This window comes from Schistocerca cancellata, chromosome 3 (genome assembly GCF_023864275.1).
Source record: "Schistocerca cancellata isolate TAMUIC-IGC-003103 chromosome 3, iqSchCanc2.1, whole genome shotgun sequence".
Lineage (NCBI taxonomy): Eukaryota > Metazoa > Arthropoda > Insecta > Orthoptera > Acrididae > Schistocerca > Schistocerca cancellata.
In genome coordinates, this window is record NC_064628.1 from 12,148,499 (window position 1) to 12,161,275 (window position 12,777).

At 42.5% G+C, this 12,777-nt stretch overlaps 1 protein-coding gene across 1 annotated transcript in view; it reads right to left on the reverse strand.

The window, feature by feature from the left end:
- LOC126176786 (dedicator of cytokinesis protein 1) overlaps positions 1–12,777 on the reverse strand; it is a 475,112-nt gene that overhangs the window by 204,694 nt on the left and 257,641 nt on the right. The window lies entirely within an intron of this gene.

Sequence of the window (12,777 nt, forward strand, 5' to 3'; positions counted from 1 at the left end):
GACAGTTTAATAAAGGAAGCAATTGAAATAAAAATTACCACAAACACCCTGAATAGAGACGGTGGCTTACAGCTCAGCGCTGCGTGGGATCCAGCGATCGCACGGTTGAAGAGGGCACATCGAACGCCGACTCAAAACATGCCCATATATGGCAATGTCACGGGCACCAGTGGCGTCATAGCTGGCAGCTAGCATATATAAGGGCGCACCAACAGCCCACTGGCAGTCATAACACTTGACAATGGCCAAGGAGTGCTTGGCCGAAAGCTCGTGCAGTTTTAACCAATTGACGCGGTTGCCCAGTACACACTGTTATTCCAATTCACGGTTCCATTAAGTTTAAATTGTGCCTCATCACTCCACACTATGTTCATCACAAATTGTTCGTCATCAGTTACCATTTGCTGATAACATTCACAAAATTGCATTCGTAAATCAGGGCTGTCATCGTTAATCGCATGCAGTAATCTTGAAATAAACTTTCCACTTTGCAGCATTCAGAATTCTTCATACACTTTTACTGCTAACCCCCACTTCACGTGCACATTGTGTAGCAGACTTCTGTGGAGAATTAACACAAGAGCCGATGAAGCAGGACTTGTAGCTGTGCACTGTCTTCCTGATCTTCCTTTGTGAATATCACAAATCGTTCCACGCAATTCACCCTTGTCAATGATGTGTTTAATTGTTAGGTGGGTTGGCACTCCTGTTTCAAACTCATGCTTCCACTGAAGTCACACTTCAACGGCATTATCAAACTTGGAAAACCACTTCGCAATATATTTTTGTTGCTCGAATGTCAAGTGTGCTCCAGCTATCTTGTTTTCTCAATACCGAGATGAAAGTACCAACATCTGTTGAGCCGAAGACCATACTACAACACATTCTTAACTCAAATTGAATGACAAGTTTGGTTCAAAACCAATCATTTGTTCAAGATCAGTAATGAAACACATTTTAATGACTGCTTACCACTCATTTAGTAATCCTGCTATGAGATGCACGAGAGAAATTGGTAGAATGTGCAGAACTTACTGTAGTCACTGTAGGCTCGATACAGCCTGACAAAGAGTGTAAACATTTTTCTGGCGGCCTCTGTAGTACGTATTGTGACTAAATTACTAATATTATACTCATTTTGGATGACATTTAGCAGTAGTTGATCATTCGTCAAAACTCAGAACAGAACTAAATACAAGCTTCCAAAATGACCATACTAAAATGTTACTGTTTGGACCATGCATTCAGAACAGAAAAGTAAAATGAATGTAGAGAGATCGAAAATGCCTTTGAATAATTTTAGGACTGAAAACATGTGGAAATGGTCACTCTTTATTCAGAAGCAATGGAAACCCTACATAAATATCCCAATACATTAGTCTCAGACTTACTCTGGAAGAGCTGTGCCACGATTGCAGCAGAGCTGACGTATGACATGGCTGGTTTCACAGCTGGCACTGCCTCTGATGGGTTAGGTTAAGCCCGAGACAGAATTGGAATATGAAATGTGGGGTGGCCGGATTGGGCAGGTCGTGCAACTGAGTTGGAATTGGGAGTGGCATAGGGATGGACTAGAATGTTGTGGAGGTTGGGTGGGTGACGGAACACCACCTTAGGAGGGGTGGGAAGGGTCTCGGGTAGGATGTCCCTAATTTCAAGGTTTGATGAAATGTAATGATTCAAATGGCTCTGAGCACTATGGGACTTAACTTCTGAGGTCATCAGTCACCTAGAACTTAGAATTACTTAAACCAAACTAACTTAAGGACATCACAGACATCCACGCCCGAGGCAGGATTTGAACCTGCGACCTTAGCGGCCGCGCGGTTCCAGACTGTAGCGCCTAGAACTGCTCAGCCACTCTGGCCGGCAAATGTAATGAAAGCCCTGATAAAGGAAGTGGTTCAGTTGTCCACTATGGGGGTGGTATTGGGTGATAAAGGGGCACACTTTCGTAGGTGGATCTTGGCGATGGTGGGAGGATTGGAAGTATGTGGGGAAATGGCTTGAGTGATCAGTTTGTGGACTAAATATGGGGGATAGTGCCTGTCTGTGAAGGCCTTGATGAAATCTTCAGTATACTGGGCATGAAAGTTCTCACATACACAATCACGCACAACTTCAAAGCAAATCCTGACCTAATCATCCCACCTGCAGACAAAGGTTCCACCACTGTCATTGTGAATCACAGTGATTACCAGGAGGAAGACCTCTGCCAGTTATCTGACTGCTCCATCTATAAACTCTGCCAGAGTGATCCCATCTCGGAAGTCCAATATACCTCTAATCCCTGCTTAAAGCCTTAGGCCTTTCCCTGAACCTCTGCCCTGAATCTACCTCCATCCTCATCCCTATGACACCCCGCATACCCACCTTCTAAAAGCTCCCAAAAATCCACAAACCAAACAATCGTGGATGCCCTATTGTGGCTGTGTCCTCACCAAAAGCATTTCAGCCCCCATTGATCAGTACCTCCAAACAATTGCCTGTGATACAGCCTACCACTTCACAGTCTTCAATCATTTCCCTCACTGACTCTTCACCATCCCCACCCCTTTATTTCCAGGATCTCTATTCATCACCGGTGATGACACTTCCCTAAACACCAACTTTCCTCGAGCCAGTGGTCTTGCCACTATTAAACACTGCCTTTCCCAATGTCTTTCAGACTCCAAACCCACTACTTCGTTCCTCATACACCTTGCTAACTTCATCCTAATTCACACTACTACTCCTTAGAAGGGATTGTATAGAAACAAATCCGTGGCACAGCCATGGCACTCTTCTACGCTACCATTTGATGGGACATCTACAGAAGACCTTCCTAGCCTCCCGAAATGCCTAACACATAGTCTACTTCACATTCACTGACAATATCTTCATAATCTGGACTCAGGGCCAAGACACCCCAACCTCATCCCTTCACACCTCAATGCTTTCCCTCCCCTCCATTTCAGCTGGTCCTTATCAAGCCAGAGTGTCATCCTCCTGGGCGCTGACCACCTCCTATCTGATGGCTCCATCCACACCTCTGTCCACATTAAACGTACCAACCAACAATAGTACCTATAATTCAACAGCTGTAATCCCTTGCACACCAAAAACTCCCTCCACTACAGCCTGGCCTCCTGGGAATGGCGTATCTGCAGTGACAAGAACTCCCTTGCCCAATATGCTAAAGGTCTCACCAAGGCCTTCAGAGGCAGGCACTATACTCAAGACCTAGTTCACAAACAGATCTCCCATGCCTTTTCCTCACACACCTCCAATCCTCCCAGCTGCCCCAAGAACCAGTAACAAAGACGTGCCCCCTTCATCAACCAATACCACCCTAAACTGGAACAACTGAACCACATCCTTCATCAGGGCTTTGATTACCAATCATCAGGCCCTGGAAACAGAGACATCCTACTCATTCCACCCAACCTCCACATCTTAGTTCATCCCAACGCTACTCCCATTCCCAACGCCTTGCCACAGAGATTACAGTGCTGTGAAAGACTCAGGTGCATGACAGGCCCAATCCACCTACGCTGTACTTCCTATTCCAGTCCTGTCACAGTTTTATCCTACCACATCAGAGGCAGTGCCACCTGTAAAAGCAGCCATGTCATATATCAACTCTGCTGCAATTACTGCACAATTTTTTATATTGGTGTGACTACTAACCAACTGTCCATCAGGATGAATGGCCACTGCCAAACTATGGCCAAGAGCAAAGTAGACAAAAAGCAGCTGAACGTAATGCACTTTAATTCAACAGCTGCTTCACAGCCATGTGGATAATCCCCTCCACCACTTCCTTTTCTGAACTGCGCAGGTTGGAGTTATCCCTACAAAACTAAATTATCCTGGCCTCAACCCGTGGCAACCTACAGTCCCCACACATCCCACCCAACAGTTTCTGCCTCCTAAGTCCTATCACCTCAACCCTATTCACATCCCACAACTCTCATTGTGTGCCACCCTATCCCAATACATGTGCCATCTCTCCCCTTCACTGCTCCTCTACCTTTCCGTTCCCCTGCACCTCTGCCTCCCCAGCCCACAGCCTCCAAGCACTGTGCCCGATGACAGTCTTGTCATGCCTCTATCAAAGTCCATGCATGTTCTGCCAGACAGCACTCTTCTCTCACCCCACCTGTACCTTGCTATCCCTTCCTCTTCCCACCCGCTGCAGATCGCTGCTTTCATTCAGCATGACAGTTGCACACCAGTCCAAACTGTTGAAGATGGCGGCCATGTGCACGTGATGTGTGCTAGCTTGTGTGAATGAATGTGTTTGTGTGGTTTTTTTTCTGAAGACGGCTTTGGCCAAAAGCTAAATGTATAACAGTCTTTTTGTTGTGCCTGTCCACAACTCAACATGTCATCTTAACAGTGAGTAAAGATGACCTTATATTGCTGGTCTTTCAAACTGGAGTTTCCATTGTTACATTTGGTCTTAGTTATGATGCATGAGAGTTAGAAACTGACAACAGTTGGGCCAAAGAAATATTGTAACATATACACAGGGCCATTTGAAATATTGCAAAACTCACATTCCGATGCATGGACATTAATTTAACAAAAACATAGAAAATTGTTTGGGTTAAGATATATTACTGAACTGAAACCAAACATTCAAAGTTTCAAAAAGACTTTATTAAATGAACTTCTGTAGCAAAATTTACTACATACCTACAAGGAAAACCACTCGCTTAAAATTTTGTCGTGTGAAAAAATGGGTTACACTCTTTGTATATCATGTGTGGCAAACACATGGCTCCAGGCCAGGTAGCTCTGCTTTTCATGTTCTATTTTCTGCATTGTATTACTCTCAAACTATCCTCTCACTCTGTCAAACATTACTTACTCATGTAAATTTGTATTCTTCTTTTGATAGTTTGAAGAAGTTTTAAAGATGATTTTTGCACGAGATGACTATTCTCAAGAAATCTAGGTTACTCGTGTTCTTAAATCGAGATTACTCCATAATCAGATATACAGAGTTTGCCTTTGGTTAATTGTTTTGCCAATGTGTAATTTAGGTTGTTCACAATATTTGGTCACTTTCCTAATAAAATACAAGTTTACTCACAAATTTCTTTAGTAATTATGAAATAGTTAGTCTTTATTTCTAACAGATTTTTAAGTTCTCGATTAAACTTCTTTCTGCATTGTAGGGTGCTAAACTTTATTCTGAATAAAGGTATATCTTTGAAAGTAATGATGTAGAAAGGTAGTATGGGTTCTATATAATGTTTTAAAGTAAATATTTAGTAGCACAAGATATTTCGTACTATTATTGTGGCATGCACGTAAAAAGGCAGGTGCAGGGTAATGTGCAATGGCGAGGAGCTGTGTATCACGTAATGATCCAGCCAACAGCATCATTCAACTCCAATCCTACCAATTGGACTCAACCAAAGACCAATACTGAACCTTGCCTAACTCAGTTGACTCCTCCATCCAACCGTGATCCACCCCACTGCCCTCAAACCATCCCCTGTTAACTTTCCAGAATTTCTTAACTTTGTACCTTGCCTCACCATCAACATGCAAACTAACCTTACATTTGCAGAAAGAAGTGCAGTCCACCATCTAAAAACTGATCCCAAACTTATAATCCTACCTGCGGACAAAGGCTCCACCATTGTTGTTTGCCACAGAGACCCCGTACCAGTAATCCAACAGGATCTCCAGTCTCTACTCAAATCCTTAGGCCCATCCCAGAATGTCTCCCCGGCATCCATCTCTCTGCTCATCCCTATCACTCCCTGCACTCCTACCTCCTACATGCTTCCCAAAGTCCATGAACCTAACCACCCAGGACACCTCATTGTGGTCAGTTACTGTGCCCCCACTAAGAGAATCTCTGCTTTTGTAGACCAACACCTTCAACCTATTACCCAGAACCTACCTTTCTGTATAAAAGATACCAACCATTTCCTCCACCGACTCTCTACAGTTGCATTCCCTTTACCACACAGTGCCCTGCTCGTCACTATTGATGTCACCTCCCTGTACACTAGCATTCCTTATGCCCATGGCCTTACCACTATTTGAACACCACCCAAGGCCTAACGGATTCCAAACCAACAACTTCCTTCCAAGTCACCATGACCAACTATATTCTTACCCACAATTACTTCTCCTTTAAAGGCATTACCTACAAACAAATCTGGAGTACACCTATGGGCATCCACATGGCACCATCCTATGCCAACCTATTCATGGTCCATCTAGAGGAAGCGCTCCTAAACACCTAGACTCCTAACCCATCACCTGGTTCAGGTTCATTGATGACATCTTTGCTATCTGGATCAAAGGTGAGGGCACCCTATCCACATTCCTACAGAACCTCAACAACTTCTGCCCTATTTGCTTCACCTGGTCCTACTCAACCCAACAAGCCACCTTCCTAGTTGTTGACATCCACCTCAAAGATGGCTACATCAGTACCTCCATCCATATCAAGCCTACTAACCACCAGCAATACTTCCACTTCGGCAGTTGCCACCCAGTCAATACCAAGAAGTCCCTTCTGTACAGCCCAGCCACCTGCGGTCACTGCATCTGCAGTGGCGAGCAGTCCCTCTCGAAATTAACTGAGGGTCTCACAGAAGCCTTCACTGACCATAACTATCCTCTCACCCTTGTACAAAGACAAATCTCTCATGCCTTATCCTTACAGTCCCCCACCACCTCCAAAAGTCCCACCACCTGGCCACAGAGGAGCATTCCCCTCAGTACCACCCAGGACTGGAGCAACTGAATTACATTCTCTGCTAGAGTTTCAATTACCTCTTGCTGTGCCCTGAAATGAGAAATGTCCTGCCCACTATCCTTTCCATCCCTACCAAAGTGGTATTCTGCCATCCACCGAACCTACGCAATATACTCATCTATCCTTGCACAACCCCTGCTCCCAATCCCTTACCTCATGTCTCATATTCCTGTAATAGACCTAGATGCAAGACCTGTCCCACACATATTCCCGTCACCACCTACTCCAGTCCGGTCACTAAGATCACCTATCCCACCAAAGGCAGGGCAACCTGTGAAACCAGTCATGTGGTCTACAAGTTAAGCTGCAACCATTGTGCTGCATTCTATGTAGGCATGACAACCAACAAGCTGCCTGTCCACATGGATGGCCACCATCAAACCATGGCCAAGAAACAAGTGGGCCATCCTGTTGCTGAACACGCTGCCAAACATGACATCCATCATTTCAATGACTGCACAGCCTGTGGCATATGGATCCTTCTCACCAACACCAGCCTATGTTCCTGTAACCCTTCTGGCCTCAAACTTTGTTAGTCGCTCTCCTCACCCATCCAGCCCCTTCCCTGTTCCCATTCCAGCACTACACAGCCATCAATCCACCATCACACCTAGTCTTTTTATTTGTCTCCTTTTCCGCCTCTCCCTGTCCCCCCCCCCCCTTCCCCACCTCTGCCCCGCCCCTCCATCTAACCTGCAGCCCTTCACTGTCCGTCACCCCCATCATAATATCCCTCCCCCTCCCCACCCCAGTTTCTTCCTTGCCCTTATCCAGTCACCACTCCCATCATGCACTGGTGTTACTACTCATAGTGTCATTTCAGTTGCCTGAGACTGCAATCGTGTGTGTGTGTGTGTTTGTGTGTGTGTGAGACTAGTGTTTGCGGCATGTGTGTGTGTGTGTGTGTGTGTGTGTGTGTGTGAGAGAGAGAGAGAGAGAGAGAGAGAGAGAGTGAGTGAGTGAGTGAGTGAGTGAGTGTGTGAGGGGGGGGGGGGAGAAGGGGGGGGGGGGCGCATGCTGGCGTGCAAGTGCACCTCTGTTTGTCTATTGTTGATGAAGGCCTTAATGGCTGAAAGCTATAATTGTGAGTGTCTTTTTGTTGTGCCTCTCTGGGACAGCATCTCCGCTATTTGGTGAGTAGCAACTTTCCTTCTCATAATATTGAAGCAGCATCATTCTGTCATGTCTGCCTGTATTGTGCACTTGGGGATGCACATGGAACATTTAATGTTGATTTTCAGGTCCTTTTAGGTACGGTGCAATTACTTAGCCACTATAGTGTTCATTACTTTTAAGTCTTACAGGGTTTAGGTTAGCATCTCACTTTTGTAGATCAGAAATGGAGAAAGGAGGAGTTGCCACATTCATCAGGAACTGTCATAAATTTAAGAACATAGACATTCATAAATTTTGCCTAGAACAGCATATGGAAGCATGTGCAACAGAATTAGATTTTCACAAAAAATCTTTCATAATATTACCGTATTTACTCGAATCTAAGCCGCACCTGAAAAATGAGACTTGAAATAAAGGAAAAAAAAATTCCCAAATCTAAGCTGCACCTGAAATTTGAGACTCGAAATTCAAGGGGAGAGAAAAGTTTTAGGCTGCACCTCCAAATCGAAACAAAGTTGGTCCATTGTAATATGAGACACAATTTAGGTCGAATGAATGACGATACAGTTACAGTAGTTTGGTTCGAGTCGAAAGCTTAGCATCAGGCGCTCCGTCCGTATTTATACGGTTACCCTTCCTTTTTCACGTGCTTCGTCTGATTTTGCTTTGATCTGATAAGTGCCGTTTTCTATGTTATAGGTGTTTACGTCAGTCACTCTAAGCTGAAAATGCATTACTATACTGTGTCATGCATTGTTTGACGCATTCGATAGTGCGTGTTTACGGCCTGTCGCTGCTCGCGGCATGCCTTGCTTTTGTGCGCGCTACCGCCGCCTACAATTAGAAAAAGAGAGGAATCGTCTCATTAGCGAAACAATGGCAAGAGAGTGCTATTTGTTGTTACTTACACTGCTGCTTTCTTTGATAATGATCAACAAGAACCAAATAATAGACTGCATATGATATAACTTGTTCTGAACGAGAGTTTGGCGAAAATTTTTCTCCGTTTGAAACTCTTTGCGGCTGCTTCTTTAGTACATCAAATTCTGCACAGAAATTAGTCATCTTAGATTTAAAAATCTAGTCAGTTGCTGTGCTTCATTTCTGACTGTATCACTATTAGGCATAAGAGTAATACGAATATAAACATGACATGATACGTATATTCTTCCGTGTTTGCTGTTGTCTCACTCTAGTTTCGTAGTTTATTTGGCAGACAGGATTTAAATGAGATAGAAGCAAACACGAAAGAATACATGACAAAATGTTTATATTCGTATTATTCTTATGGTGAAGATAATACTGCATGTGATTCACATTTCATCAGGTTCCTATTAGCAACCATCTCTTCTCACAGGTAGGAAAAAATTCAGAACGTATTGACAAAAATCCCAGTATTACCAGTCGGATTTTCGTAGTACATTGAAATTCGAAGATGAACAATACGGAATTTGTTCAAATGGCTCTGAGCACTATGGGACTCAACATCTTAGGTCATAAGTCCCCTAGAACTTAGAACTACTTAAACCTAACTAACCTAAGGACATCACACACACCCATGCCCAAGGCAGGATTCGAACCTGCGACCGGAGCAGTCCCGCGGTTCCGGACTGCAGCGCCAGAACCGCTAGACCACCGCGGCTGGCACAGAATTTGTATTTACTTCGTTCGATAATGTATAAAAAAGCAGTGGTCGAAACTCGGGCGGAGAAAAAAAACTCGTCTTCCATTAGGTTTTGGTGCCAGTATTTATCTTTGTGCGTACAAAGGATGCCTGTGTAGCGCTACATATATTCGACGGCAGAAGTTAGTTGTGGCGGCACCTATCAACATTTTTCAGAACTTCCGCTTGCTTTGCACTCGATTCTAAGCCGCAGGCGGTTTTTTGGATTACAAAAACCGGAAAAAAAGTGCGGCTTAGATTCGAGTAAATACGGTAAGTGTATATCGAGCACTTGCAGGTAACTTTAATCTGTTTGTAAACCACCTTGAAGCTGTACTGGCCCATTTAACAACCAAAAACAAAGAAATAGTGGTTGCTGGTGATTTCAATGTAGATTTCCTTAAAGACTCTCCCAATAAGAACTTATTTGAGTTAGTAACACTATCATTCAACTTAATTCCCACAGTAAAGTTCCCCACTAGGATAGCCACTTGCTCACAAACAGCCATTGATAATATCTTTATAGAAAAGTCAAATGAACAAAATTATATTACAAAACCAACAGTCAATGGCCTCTCAGACCATGACATGCAGTTCCTTCTGTTAAATGTTAATATTGAACAGGATATACAATCTCTTAAATCTGAGCTCAAGAGGGTAATCAGTAAGCCAAAAATTGATTATTTTAGGGCACTCCTCAGAGACCTTCACTGGACTGATGTTTACAGTGCTCATGGCATGAATGAAAAATATAACATGTTTGCTAATAAAGTGCTTACCTTATTCGAACACTTTGCCTTTACAAACGTCTGCTTGTGTCTGTGTATATGCGGATGGATATGTGTGTGTGTGCGAGTGTATACCTGTCCTTTTTTCCCCCCTAAGGTAAGTCTTTCCGCTCCCGGGATTGGAATGACTCCTTACCCTCTCCCTTAAAACCCAAATCCTTTTGTCTTTCCCTCTCCTTCCCTCTTTCCTGACGAGGCAACCGTTGGTTGCGAAAGCTAGAATTTTGTGTGTATGTTTGTGTTTGTTTGTGTGTCTATCGACCTGCCAGCGCTTTTGTTTGGTAAGTCTCATCATCTTTCTTTTTAGATACATATCTGTGTAACCAGTCGTTTATCAGTGGAATATTTCCTGAATGGCTGAAATATGCTGAAGTTAAGCCACTGTTTAAGAAGGGAGATAAAGAAATAGCATCAAATTTCCGTCCAATTTCACTGTTGCCAGCATTCTCAAAAATTTTTGAAAAAGTAATGTACAGTCGTCTTTATAACCATCTTATCTCAAATAACATACTGTCAAAGTCACAGTTTGGATTTCTAAAAGGTTCTGATATTGAGAAGGCTATCTACACTTACAGTGAAAATGTACTTAATTCATTAGACAAAAAATTGCAGGCAACTGGTATATTTTGTGATCTGTCAAAGGCATTTGACTGTGTAAATCACAATATCCTTTTAAGTAAACTAGAATATTATAGTGTAACAGGAAATGCTGCAAAATGGTTCAAATCTTATATCTCTGGCAGGAAACAAAGGGTGTTATTAGGAAAGAGACATGTATCAAGCTATCAGGCATCATCCAACTGGGAACTAATTACATGTGGGGTCCCACAAGGTTCCATTTTGGGGCCCTTACTTTTTCTTGTGTATATAAATGACCTTTCATCAGTAACATTACCAGATGCCAAGTTTGTTTTGTTTGCTGATGATACAAACATTGCAATAAATAGCAAATCAAGTGTAGTCTTAGAAAGATCAGCCAATAAAATATTTGTGGACATTAATCACTGGTTCCTAGCCAATTCTTTGTCACTAAACTTTGAAAAAACACACTACATGCAGTTCAGAACTTGTAAGGGGTGTCCCAAGAGTATATGTCTAACATACGATGACAAGAAGATAGAAGAAGTGGACAGTGTTAAATTCTTGGGATTACAGCTTGATAATAAATTCAACTGGGAGGAGCACACCACAGAACTGCTGAAGCGTCTTAGCAAATCTCTGTTTGCAATGCGAATTTTGTCAGACATAGGGGATATAAAAATGAAAAAGCTGGCATACTATGCTTACTTTCATTCCATAATGTCATATGGGATTATTTTTTGGGGTAATTCATCAAGCCAAGCTAAAGTTTTCCGGGCACAAAAACGTCCAGTAAGAATTATATGTGGTGTGAAATCAAGAACATCCAGCAGAAGCCTGTTTAGGGAACTAGGGATACTAACTACAGCTTCCCAATATATTTATTCCTTAATGAAATTTGTCATTAAAAATATATCACTTTTTCAAACCAACAGCTCAATTCATGGAATCAATACTAGAAATAAGAATAATCTTCACAAGGATTTAAAGTCACTTAGTCTTGTACAAAAAGGTGTGCATTATTCAGGAACACACATTTTCAATAACTTGCCAGCAGCCATAAAAAGCTTAACAACCAATGAAATTCAGTTTAAGAGAAGCCTAAAGGATTTATTGGTGGCCAACTCCTTCTACTCCATTGATGAATTTCTTAGTAAAACCAACTGATTTGTATATAAGTACAACATAACTTCTGCACAATTTCAGTGCAGTAATGTGTTCACTGAAAATTTGTGTGTATGTGTGTATGTAAGTATAATTTAACTTCTGCACCATTTCAGTGCAGTAATGTGTTCATTGTAAACAAGTATTACAGTTGTTGTATTACATGTTTATTACCTTATAAATAAATAAATAAACATTTTTATTTTAAATTCAGTGCATTCGTATTTGTAAAATGACTCTTAGTGTTCATTAAAAAATGACGATCATTCCACTTGGGGCCTGTGGAATGGTACATTACCTTACTTGTTTTAGTTGTAAATATTTGTCGTGTATTGTTGTTTTTCTGACATGTTCCACATCCTGGAGGACCTCCTCACTACGGATCAATTGGAATGAAAGTAAATCTAATCTAATCTAATTACGGATGACACAAAGCAAACACAAAAAGTGTCAGAGAGGACATATATTTTCTACTAGGGACAGTCAGAAACACAAATAGTGGCCTTGTGTACCACTCACACCAGTGTTGCCAGTTGTTAGGATAGGCAAGGAGAGCAGCATGGGGTGTAGGACACAGACAAACAGCACACTGGCGTGTGCGCACACACAGACACAAAATTGTTCTATTGTAGAGATAGATATTAAGGTACTATTTTCATGATGCCCCCCCATGAACCATGGACCTTGCCGCTGGTGGG